This window comes from Lynx rufus, unplaced genomic scaffold, assembly GCF_022079265.1.
Source record: "Lynx rufus isolate CCGP_SWC_20201006 ecotype Redwood Valley unplaced genomic scaffold, mLynRuf1.p SCAF_6, whole genome shotgun sequence".
NCBI classification, from domain to species: Eukaryota; Metazoa; Chordata; class Mammalia; order Carnivora; family Felidae; genus Lynx; species Lynx rufus.
Genome location: NW_025814878.1, coordinates 35,408,833 through 35,419,546, shown reverse-complemented (window position 1 = coordinate 35,419,546; position 10,714 = coordinate 35,408,833).

Sequence of the window (10,714 nt, the reverse complement as noted above, 5' to 3'; positions counted from 1 at the left end):
GAGGGAAGATAAAAAAGGAGCTTTTATTTTTGGGATTGTGTGTAGAGTTCTCCCATGGTTGCCTGTCTCTCAACAGCTTCTCTCAAGCTGTTGTTTGCTTCCAGGCTAAGTGGGAGAATTCAAGTAGAAGAGAAGAGGAGGAGGCCTAGGGATTTAGGAAACCTCAATACTTTGGCTTGCTGAAGAAGATATGCAACCACCAACCTTAGGTCAATCAAAAAGGAGAGTGAAACTCATTATCCTGTGACTGGTTGGACTTCACTTAAAAAAGAAAAAGAGGGGTGCCTGGGTGATTTATTCAGTTAAGTGTCTGACTCTTGATTTCGGCTCAGGTCATGATCTCACGGTGATGAGATCGAGCCCTGCCTTGGGCTCTGTGCTAACGTGCAGAGCCTACTTGGGATTCTCCTCTCTCTCTCTCTCTCTCTCTCTCTCTCTCTCTGCTCCTCCTCCATTTGTGTGCATTCTCTCTCCCTCTCAAAATAAATAAATACATAAATAAATAAATAAATAATGACTTACACGTGTAAGATCTCATCATAATGAAACTAAGTTATTCTGATTTTCAAAGGCCTGAGAACACAAACATTACAAAATAAAAATATAACATCTAAGAAACTATCGATATTCATTAGGTAAACATTTCCTTAATTTTTAAGTTAAAAAAATAAATTGGTAGGGTGCCTGGGTGGCCCAGTCAGTTGAGTGTCTGACTTTGGCTCAAGTCATGATATTGCAGTTTATGGGTTTGAGCCCCACATCGGGCTCTGGGCTGACAGCTCAGAGCCTGGAGCCTGCTTCGGATTCTGTGTCTCCCTCTCTCTCTGCCCCTCCCCTGCTTGCACGCTCTCTCTCTTTCTCTGTCTCTCAAAAATAAATAAGCATTTAAAAAAAAATTTAAAGATAAATTGGTTTGTTTTTTAGAAGTGAGAATGTGGAAATAAAGCAAAGCTTCATTGTTATAATCACATTATTTATTTATTTATTTATTTATTTTTAAACGTTTGTTTATTTTTGAGAGAGAGAGAGAGAGACAGAGCATGAACGGGGGAGGGGCAGAGAGAGAGGGAGACACAGAATCGGAAACAGGCTCCAGGCTCTGAGCCATCAGCCCAGAGCCCGACGGGGGGCTCGAACTCACGGACCACGTGATCATGACCTGAGCCGAAGTCGGACGCTTAACCGACTGAGCCACCCAGGCACCCCTATAATCACATTATTTAGAAATCACCCTCCCCTCAGTTATATTTAATTTGGTGTTGTCAAATGGGTACATTCTATATTTTTATATTCATATACTTATGGACAGAAGTTTTAAGAGAACAGGTTTGTGCCATATGAGAAAAAAAAAAAAAAACTTTAAGTGGCGAAAACCAAAGATGGTGTGCGCTGACTCAGTGAGTCCCAGCTCTGCAAGAGGACAAGCCTGGACTTGCAGGATTACAGGACAGAAAATTCCTGCACCTGCTGGGATTTGGGGCAGTGAACATTAGGACTCTTTCTACATTATTCTACAGCCTACACTTTTTTTTTTAAATTTTTTTTTTCAACGTTTATTTATTTTTGGGACAGAGAGAGACAGAGCATGAGTGGGGGAGGGGCAGAGAGAGAGGGAGACACAGAATGGGAAACAGGCTCCAGGCTCTGAGCCATCAGCCCAGAGCCTGATGCGGGGCTTGAACTCACAGACCGCGAGATCGTGACCTGGCTGAAGTCAGACGCTTAACCGACTGCGCCACCCAGGCGCCCCTACAGCCTACACTTTTTAAGGATACCTTTTTGTGTTCAGGTTACTTTTACCTTAAAATAGAAATAAATGATCTGACGTTTCAAGTAATACTTAGGGATATTATCAGTAATTAAATGAATTTTACCATTCTAAAATCAGAGCATCTTACCACTATTTATTGTGGGTTATTTCCAATTACTATTACTGAATCCCAAATTCAGCTGCCCATTGCTTGAAAGGTCAATACTCAAGAGACACATGTTGATTGGAAAGGAATATGAGCTTTATTCAGAAGGCTGGCCACCTGGAGAGAAGGCAGACACTTATCCAAAAGCCAACTCTGAGGTTTCTCCCTAGCCAAGAGGGTTTTAAAAGGGCAAGGGGTGGTTAAACAGTAAGGGGTGCAGTGGCATGTAACATTTCCTGATTCTGTGTAGATTTGATGGTGCCTGTTTACAGCTTTCACTGCCTGAGGGTTGTGCAAGAGGTCTAATTCCTGTTCTGTGATGGGCGTGGGCTTTCTCTTCTTCTAAAAAGGAATGTAAGATTTATAGATTCACAAGGAGGGTTATTAAATCAATCATATCAACTTAAGAACACCTTAAACATCATCATGCTAGTTATGAAGATCAAGGTGGCCTCGATTACCCCACTGTCAATTTTACCATTCCTTATATATGGGATTAAGGACCAGGGTCCATCGTCTGTAGCTTCTTCATGCTGATATAGGGCGTAGTTGGGACCATGGAATGGAATATGTTAATGTGGGTTTGAAGCATCTCTTTATACACAACTGATGTGACTTGCTTGCATGGTTTTGTTACACACATTGTAATAAGCTTAATTCCTATACATAGTGCTAATAGCATGAATGTGAGTCCTAATTTTAGAATGACTTTTAATACAGACCTAAGTCCTTACGGTAACCAGGAGAAGACATTTGTGAACCAATTCCATCATCTCTGGAACAGGGGTGTGTGGCAATCTAGGGTCTGCTGCAACCAAGTGGCTTGTCTGATTTTATCAATACCGGTTTCTGAGGAAGTATTGATACATGTGCAGCAAGACGACTTAGCAATAACAGAAATTTCCCTTTGCTCAGCTAGGGTATAGTCTAGGGCCATATGGTTATCCAGGACAACTTTAGCAAGGGAATCTAATGACTTTTCCAAGTTAGCCCGAGATTTAGTGGTTTCATTAACTAGGATGGTTAGAGTTTGGGACAGTTGCAAAGCACATGTTGATAGGCAGCAGCCCCCCGTGATGGCAACAACTTATAAACAAAGAAATATTCATCCCCATCAGGGATATTGCTGGGGAAGTCACGAGTCAGTCTAGTAAATAATTTCAGGGAGCTAGCCTAATGTTTAGTTTCATTAACAGGGTCAAGGGAGAAGGGGATCCCTAGGGTGGCCAGAAGGGGTAGAAGAATTTGTAATACAGTCTGTGGGCCAGGGGATTCCATCTAAGCTGCAAATAAAGACAAACCCAGCCTGAGCACTTAAGATGAAAAGTGGAGTCCTCCTCAGGTCTTAGTGAGAATCGGCTCACCAACAGGGCAACCCATTCCATCCAATCTTGGCTCGCCTGAACCTGGCTCTGGATGTCGTCCATAGCCAGGAAGGAAAAAAGACTGCTGTTTACACATAGAGAGCTGGTCCCTGTTGGGAAATGGTTTCATGTGATGTCTAATGGGGGGAATACATGCTTATTTTCTGTCCTTTGAAAATAACCTCTTTTAGTACAGTAATTGCAGGGCTTATGAGACATGCGGGTGCCTCATGATCATTCTGAGGGAATCTAGCTATTTTCACCCTATACATTTTTAAAGAGTCTTTTTGAAAAATTAAGTAAGCTCTGCACCCAACGTGGAGCTTGAACTCATGACCCTGACTGAGGTCAAGAGTCGCATGCACCACTGACTGAGCTAGCCAAGCATCCCCTAACCCTATACATTTTTATTTGGGCCTTAGTGATTGGAAGCCAATTGCCCTAGGGGATTTCTGAGGTGTTATGAATGGGATGGACCAAGGAGTCTCCACGGTCCAGCATGGATTGGGCTTTTGGATGACATATCCAACAATCAGTAGCACATGTAGCTGTAACCAAGGTCTGAATTACCTGTACTAGTCTTTCCAATCCAGGGAGAGAGAAGACATGGTCAATATGGATCACAGAGTGGACATAGTTGTCATAGATTTCCTTTCCTAAAAGGGTATTTTAAATCCTGAATACGATGGCTTTCTCAGCAGGGGGTTTCAGTGGCTTCTTTGTTGTCAGTAGGTGGGGCCCTCTTCACTCTGGTGTGGTGCATGCATGGTGTTACCCCTGCAAGTTTTAGAGAAGTAGGAGTGGTTAATAAGATTTCATAAGGCTTCACCCATTTCTCAGCCAACTGCTAATTGGGTCCTTAATTTTCTAGGTCTTTAATGGTACTCTTTCTCCAGGCCGGACAGGATACAGTGGCTCATCTCATGACCTAAAGAGGACAAGAGAGGATAAACCTGTGCAAAACATTCAGTATTTGACTCAATTGTTGTACATATTGTTTACTACCATTTTCATTTTCTTAGTCTAAAGGTGATGTCCCTAGAGCCAAGGTCTGAAAGGGTCTCCCATATATAATCTCAAAAGGGCTTAATTTTAGCCTGTTTCTGGGGGCAGCCCTACCACAGAGCAGGGCAAAGGTAGAAACTTATCCTAGCTCAGGTTGGTTTCTTGACAGATTTTGGCCATAGTCTTTTTCACTATATGAAGCATATGATGTCCATATATGATCTATAAAGCAGCACTTACCTTCTGCACCACATTGGATACAAAGGCAGATCCATTATCATTCTCAATTGTGTAGGGTAAACCAAACCTAGGAACAATTTCCTTTAGCAAGAGTCTCACAATGTTGGAAGATTTTTCTGTTTGGGGAGGGAAAGCTTCAACCCATCCCAGAAAGATGTCTACAAACACTAGTAAATGTTTAAAATTCCTAGTAGTCCTAGGCATTTGGGTAAAGTGTATTTGCCAGTCCTCAAAAGGAAATTCCCCTTTGTATTGTATCCCTTGGCTTGGTGGGTGCCTCTTCTGTTTTGGATTATTCTTTGCACATATAGGGCAACTCTGGGTGATTGTATGGGCCATTTTCTATAGATACAGCCCCTTTTTTGCTGTGCTTGACCTGAGACCCCAACCACAGAGACTGTCTTCTGGGCGTTCCGTGTCAATTAAATTTTAAAGATACTGTACGCATCCCCTGTATCTACTAGAAAGCCCGTCAGTTGGTTTCTCACTGTCAGTTGCACCTGGGGCTCCTGTGGGGAAATGATCAACGGGATGGTAGGGAGCTCCAGGGCTTCTTCATTCATTCCTGTTGCTCTTTCTTCCTTTTGGAGCTTTCTCTTTATATCAGGGGTGCTCTGTGCAATAAATGTCATGTTTACTATGTAGATATTTTCTGGGGCCTCTGGGTTGATATCTGTATATTTCCAAAATATACATATATTTCCTCAATTTGGGTCCCAAATGGGCTCAACCAATGGGACAGCAGTTCCTGGGCCTGGGGCCTGGGCTGGGTCCTCATGATAGACGTGCTGGACTTTCTCATCTGCTTTGGCCAATACTACATATCTTTCACTTGTGGTTAACATCATATTCATTATAGCTTTTATATCTGCCCAACTCAGCTGATGGGTTGCAAAAATGCTCAAAAAGAGTTCCACCATCTTTCAAGGTCATCTCTATAAGAGCAATTGGCATTTTTTCAATTCATTAAGTCTGAAGTTTGAAAAGGAGTGTATGTCCAATAATACTTGAGAGGCTATCCTTGAACATTAATGCTCCTTAATAGTATTGTCTGAAAGGATATTGCCCAGGACCCAAGGGAATGGTCACCGTCCAAACTGGGTGCCCTGTCTGAAAGGGAAAGACTTTAAGATCTGTTAAGAATCTTGTTCCAGGATTTCCTTGCCCGCATCCTATAGGATGGTGGGATCAAAGCCCTAAACAGAAGAGGAGAAGGTGGAGGTAAGAACTCTGGCTGGGGGCAAAGTAAGAGCCAGATTTGTCATATATTCTTCATTCTGTCTTTGTTTTTCACTTACATCAAGACACACAGTTGGTCTCTCTCTTTGTCCCTGTGCCATTAAGTTACTGTTTTCCTGAGCAGCATCTTTACGATGTAAAGACATGAAGGCCTGAACATAGGGTATCTCATCATTTTTTCCTGCCCTTTGACAAAAAACTCTAATTGCAAAATGGTGTAATATTTTTTTTTTAATTTTTTTTTCAACGTTTATTTATTTTTGGGACAGAGAGAGACAGAGCATGAACGGGGGAGGGGCAGAGAGAGAGGGAGACACAGAATCGGAAACAGGCTCCAGGCTCTGAGCCATCAGCCCAGAGCCCGACGCAGGGCTCGAACTCACGGACCGCGAGATCGTGACCTGGCTGAAGTCGGACGCTTAGCCGACTGCGCCACCCAGGCGCCCCAAAATGGTGTAATATTTAGAGACCCTCTCATCTGATTCTAGATGGTACATCAGCCAGGCAGGATTATTATAGAAAATCATCTTTTTTCTTAGTCATGGATTCCTAGCTATCCTCTTTCCATTTATTAAAATCCAACCCAACAGCATAGTTGGCAAGATAGAGATAGAATCTCCCATTTCACAAAAGATGATAAACACAAACACACACACACATACCAAAGACAGATCTGCCCCAAATCCTGAAGGAATTAACTGTTATTCAAGCTAGTCAAGTTCTTAGTTTCTCTCAAATGTTGTGCCTCTGCCAGAAAAGAAGAGCACAAACAATAGAAACAAAGGCACCTGGCACTTCACAAAAAAGAAACTATGTCTGTGTGCACTTCTGACAAACCTACCAGGTCCAGAAACTCCTTGCTTTGCTCCATACGTTCTTTTCCTTTCCATTCAAGTTAAAAGCAAAACTGGAAGTTAGTGTTGGTTGGGAGTCACCAGAGAATTTCCCCTAAACAAAAGAAGCCTTGGCATCTGCAGGGACAGGTCTCTCAGGTTCCCTCCCTGAGCCTACCTAGCCCTGAGCTGCTAACCTCCTGTGCTCCTCCAAATTATTAGCCTTGGAAATGAATGAGGAAGCTCTGGTGCACTGCCACTGCCTACTGCTTCTTCTTGGGTTTCCCCGGGGGAACTGACCACAGGGGCACTGGTTCCTGGCTGGCTTGCCAACATTTGTTACTGAATCCATAGTTCTGCGACTTGTCCCTCGAAAGCTCAATACTCAAGAGACAAGTGTTGACTGGAAAAGATTATGAGCTTTATTCAGGAGACTGGCCCCCTGGGGGTTGGCTTTTGGACAAGAGTCTTTTCCCTAGGTGGTCTGTCTCTTGAATAAAGTTCATATTCCTTTCCAGTCAACACTTGTCTCTTGAGTATTGACATTTAGAGCAATGGGTAGCCAAAGTTGGGATTCAAGAGCATGTTCAAATAAATAGCAAATATATATGATAAATATATAATGCCCATGATAATGTCTTGATTTGTCTGTTTATTGATAGGGCTTTGACAAATTCATAAACTATATCCTGTTTAGATTTTTAAAGTTGCTACTTTGAAACCAGTTTTGTTGATAGGAAGGAGGAGTATGAAAGTGAGGAAAATGGCAGAGAGTTCTTTTTTAAAATTTATTTTTAACATTTATTTATTTTTTGAGAGAAGGGACAGAGCGTGAGTGGGGGAGGGGCAGAGAGAGAGGGGGTCACTGATTCCGAAGCAGTCTCCAGACTCTGAGCTGTCAACACAGAGTCTGACGTGGGCTTGAACTCACAAACCTTGAGATCATGACCTCAGCTGAAGTCAGATGCTTGACCCACTGAGCCACCCAGGTGCCCTGAGAGTGGTTAATAAAAACCATGGATTTAGGTGGGTAGAGAGATTTTCTTTTACGTTTATTTATTTTGAGAGAGACAGAGACAGCCCAAGTGGGGGAGGAGCGGAGAGCAAGGGAGAGAGAAAGAATCCCAAGCAGGCTCTGGACTGCAAACGCAGAGCCCAGTGCACAGAGCCCCATGCGGGGCTCTAACTCACAAAACTATGAGATCATCACCTGAGCCAAAACCAAGAATCAGCCGCTTAACTTACTGAGCCACCTAGGCACCCCAAGGTGGGTAGAGAGACATAAGGGCAAAATGTATCTGCTTAAATATACAATACTAGAAAGACCTATTTGAACGAATTCTTCCCATTTATAATAGTAATACCCTCACATATTATGAATGGGTTAGCTAAACTTAACAAGCATCCCCCATCTTGTATGAATGCAGTAGAAGAATCTGCTTAACGGATTCGGCAGAGCTCCCTGTATTGCCTAGTCCTAGGACATCATCTGATCTTGCATTCAGACTCCTGAGAGAATTCCGTTACTCTAGACTCTTGGCAGGTGAACATAGTATTCACCTTCCTCTTAGTATTGGAGCTATTTTATCTTCCAAAATAACTGAATCTTTGAAAACAACTACATCAGGTTGGTTCTACAATGTAAAGCTGAAAATGAAATTCTCTATTGCTTAGCAATTTAGTCGTAGGGTTATACCTAAGAATAAACTCTCAAAAACATACAGTAAGAGTATAAAAATATCTATGGAAGCATTTTTGTAGTAACAGTAAAAACCCTGAAAACCACTTACATATATATCAACAAGAGAATGGATAAATGAAATATTATTTATTCAGAATGTAGAATGTTATACAGAAGTGAAAATTAACATTCATAAATGTCACAGGCATAACAATGAGTGAAAAAACAAGTTGGCAAAGGATACATACAGCATAATACCATTTATACCTAACTTTAAAAGTAAAGAAATAGTATTGCTTAGAGATATATGCAGTAGACCAAAAAGAGGTACGCTGGTAAAATAAACATCAAAATACAGGAGTGTTGGAGGTTAGTGAATGGAAAAGTTGATTTAGGAGAGATAAGTAAGAGGACTTAAATGTACTGGTAAAGTTTTATCTCTTAATTCAGTCAGCGGCTAGCCTGATGTTTGCTCTTTTTCTCTATACCTCTATATTTTTTTAACATGCTAAATACTATATGCTGTATACTCACTTTATCTAAGGGGGGGGTTAGAAATCTAGCCTTTAAAACTGATTTATTTTGGCTCTTCTTAGAGAATGATCCATAGTGAAAGTGTGGAGACTTTGGGAAGGTTTGATGTAGTCTCCTAGAGAGGGGGACTGAAGGTGGGCAGAAGTGGTGGCTGTGGAGAAAAGCAGCCCATTTTGTAATCTATTTCAGAAGTAGATGCAGCAGCCTTTGTTGATGACTTGGGTGTAAGAGATGAAGTACAGAGAGGAATAAAGGATGATTCCTAGATTTGTGGCTGAAGAAACTGGTAGTTAGTGGTGTCGTGAGGGAGCTGGGATTTCTAGGAGATGAGAGGGCTGGTCGGGACAGTGTGGGGGATAGAACGACAGACTGAGAATATTGTGTGTTACAGCTAATGCAGGCTACCGAAGAACTCATTTAATTCATTAGACATTTTGCTATTCAATCATTTCTTTAGGATTTTAGGGTTTCTTTTTAAAAATAAATTAGTATCCTAAGAAAGAAGCTAAACCAACTTAGACACTACTAGTATGATTGTTTCTGCAATATTTAAATGAGTTAGGAATAAATATGACTGACTTATAAACGTGTATCATCTGTCTGCCTCCCTAGTGGTATTGCCTAAACCATTCTAGACAAATGTTGAGGACAGTTATGGAAAGGAAAAATAGTATTAATTCAATTATTGATGAGCCATCTATTCTTCTGCTAGAGAATAGATTTCCTCATCCTACAGAATCCCCTTCTTGGAACAATTATATGCATATGCATAATGTAGACAATCATTCCATGAAACATTGAAAGAAATAATGAAAAGATATGGATCATATTTATTTTATAACTTTAGTTTTTCAAGACATAACTGAAGTTCCTGTTCTGCAAAATTATCCTCATTAAATTTTATCAGGACTCAGCATCCTTACCTTTTAATAAGATGAATCTCTTTCTACAATATTTATTTGTTCTTTGATTTTAAAAATTAAATCAGTATAAAAGTTCCTTCTCTTTTGTTGTAAAAATTCAGCTCTTTGCATTCTACTATGCATAATACATTCCTTTTTGAAAATTCTGTATCCTCAAACTGGTGATTTAGAAAGATGCCTATGAACGTATTCTAATTAAAGTCAACTATCAGTTTCTAAACACGAATGCAATTACCCATTTTCTTCACCTTTGCTCACATTGTTCGTTTTCCCGGTCTACTCCCCCCTCTATTTGTTTCTCTTTCCAATATTACTTTTTTTTCTAAAAGAGCCAACATAAAAATTGCTTTTGTTGTCAAAACATATCTAACCTCTTCAGGTAGAATGAATCTTTCCCCCTTCGGGCAACCATTGCACCTTATTTAAAAACAATACTATTATCATGCCTCCTTTTCTTTTCTTTTCTCTCTTCCATTAGTTCTGAGAGGATAAGGGCTCTGCTTTACTCAACTTTATGTCCCCATTGCCTAACACCGTACTTGACAAATAGGCAAATGAGTTTCCTAGTAAAGAGTGTGACAAATGAAATTGTATCTACCTTTGGAGATGTTTTTCTCAATTTCTTACTAGTGCTTGAATTCCTCGATGAAGAGATGAAACTTACCATTGAGGAGCCGAGATTCAAGGTTTAAGATGAAAATGTTTGGCTTAGGCAATATATTGACTAAAACTTATTTATGCTAAAGGGTAATGAGTTGATTAGTCAGTCATCCTACATAACCGAGAGCATCCTCATTCTTCTTGAGGCAGAGAGGATGGCTTCTGGCATTGGCAAGTTGAGGAAAGGGAACTGAGAAGAGAGGTGAGGATTTTGATACATAAGAAAAGAAGGATGGCATGTCCTCTCACGTTATGGTACTGAGGTGGTGTAGTGAGTAGGAGGTCAGGAGGAGGTGCTACGATAAGGTGATGAGGTTAG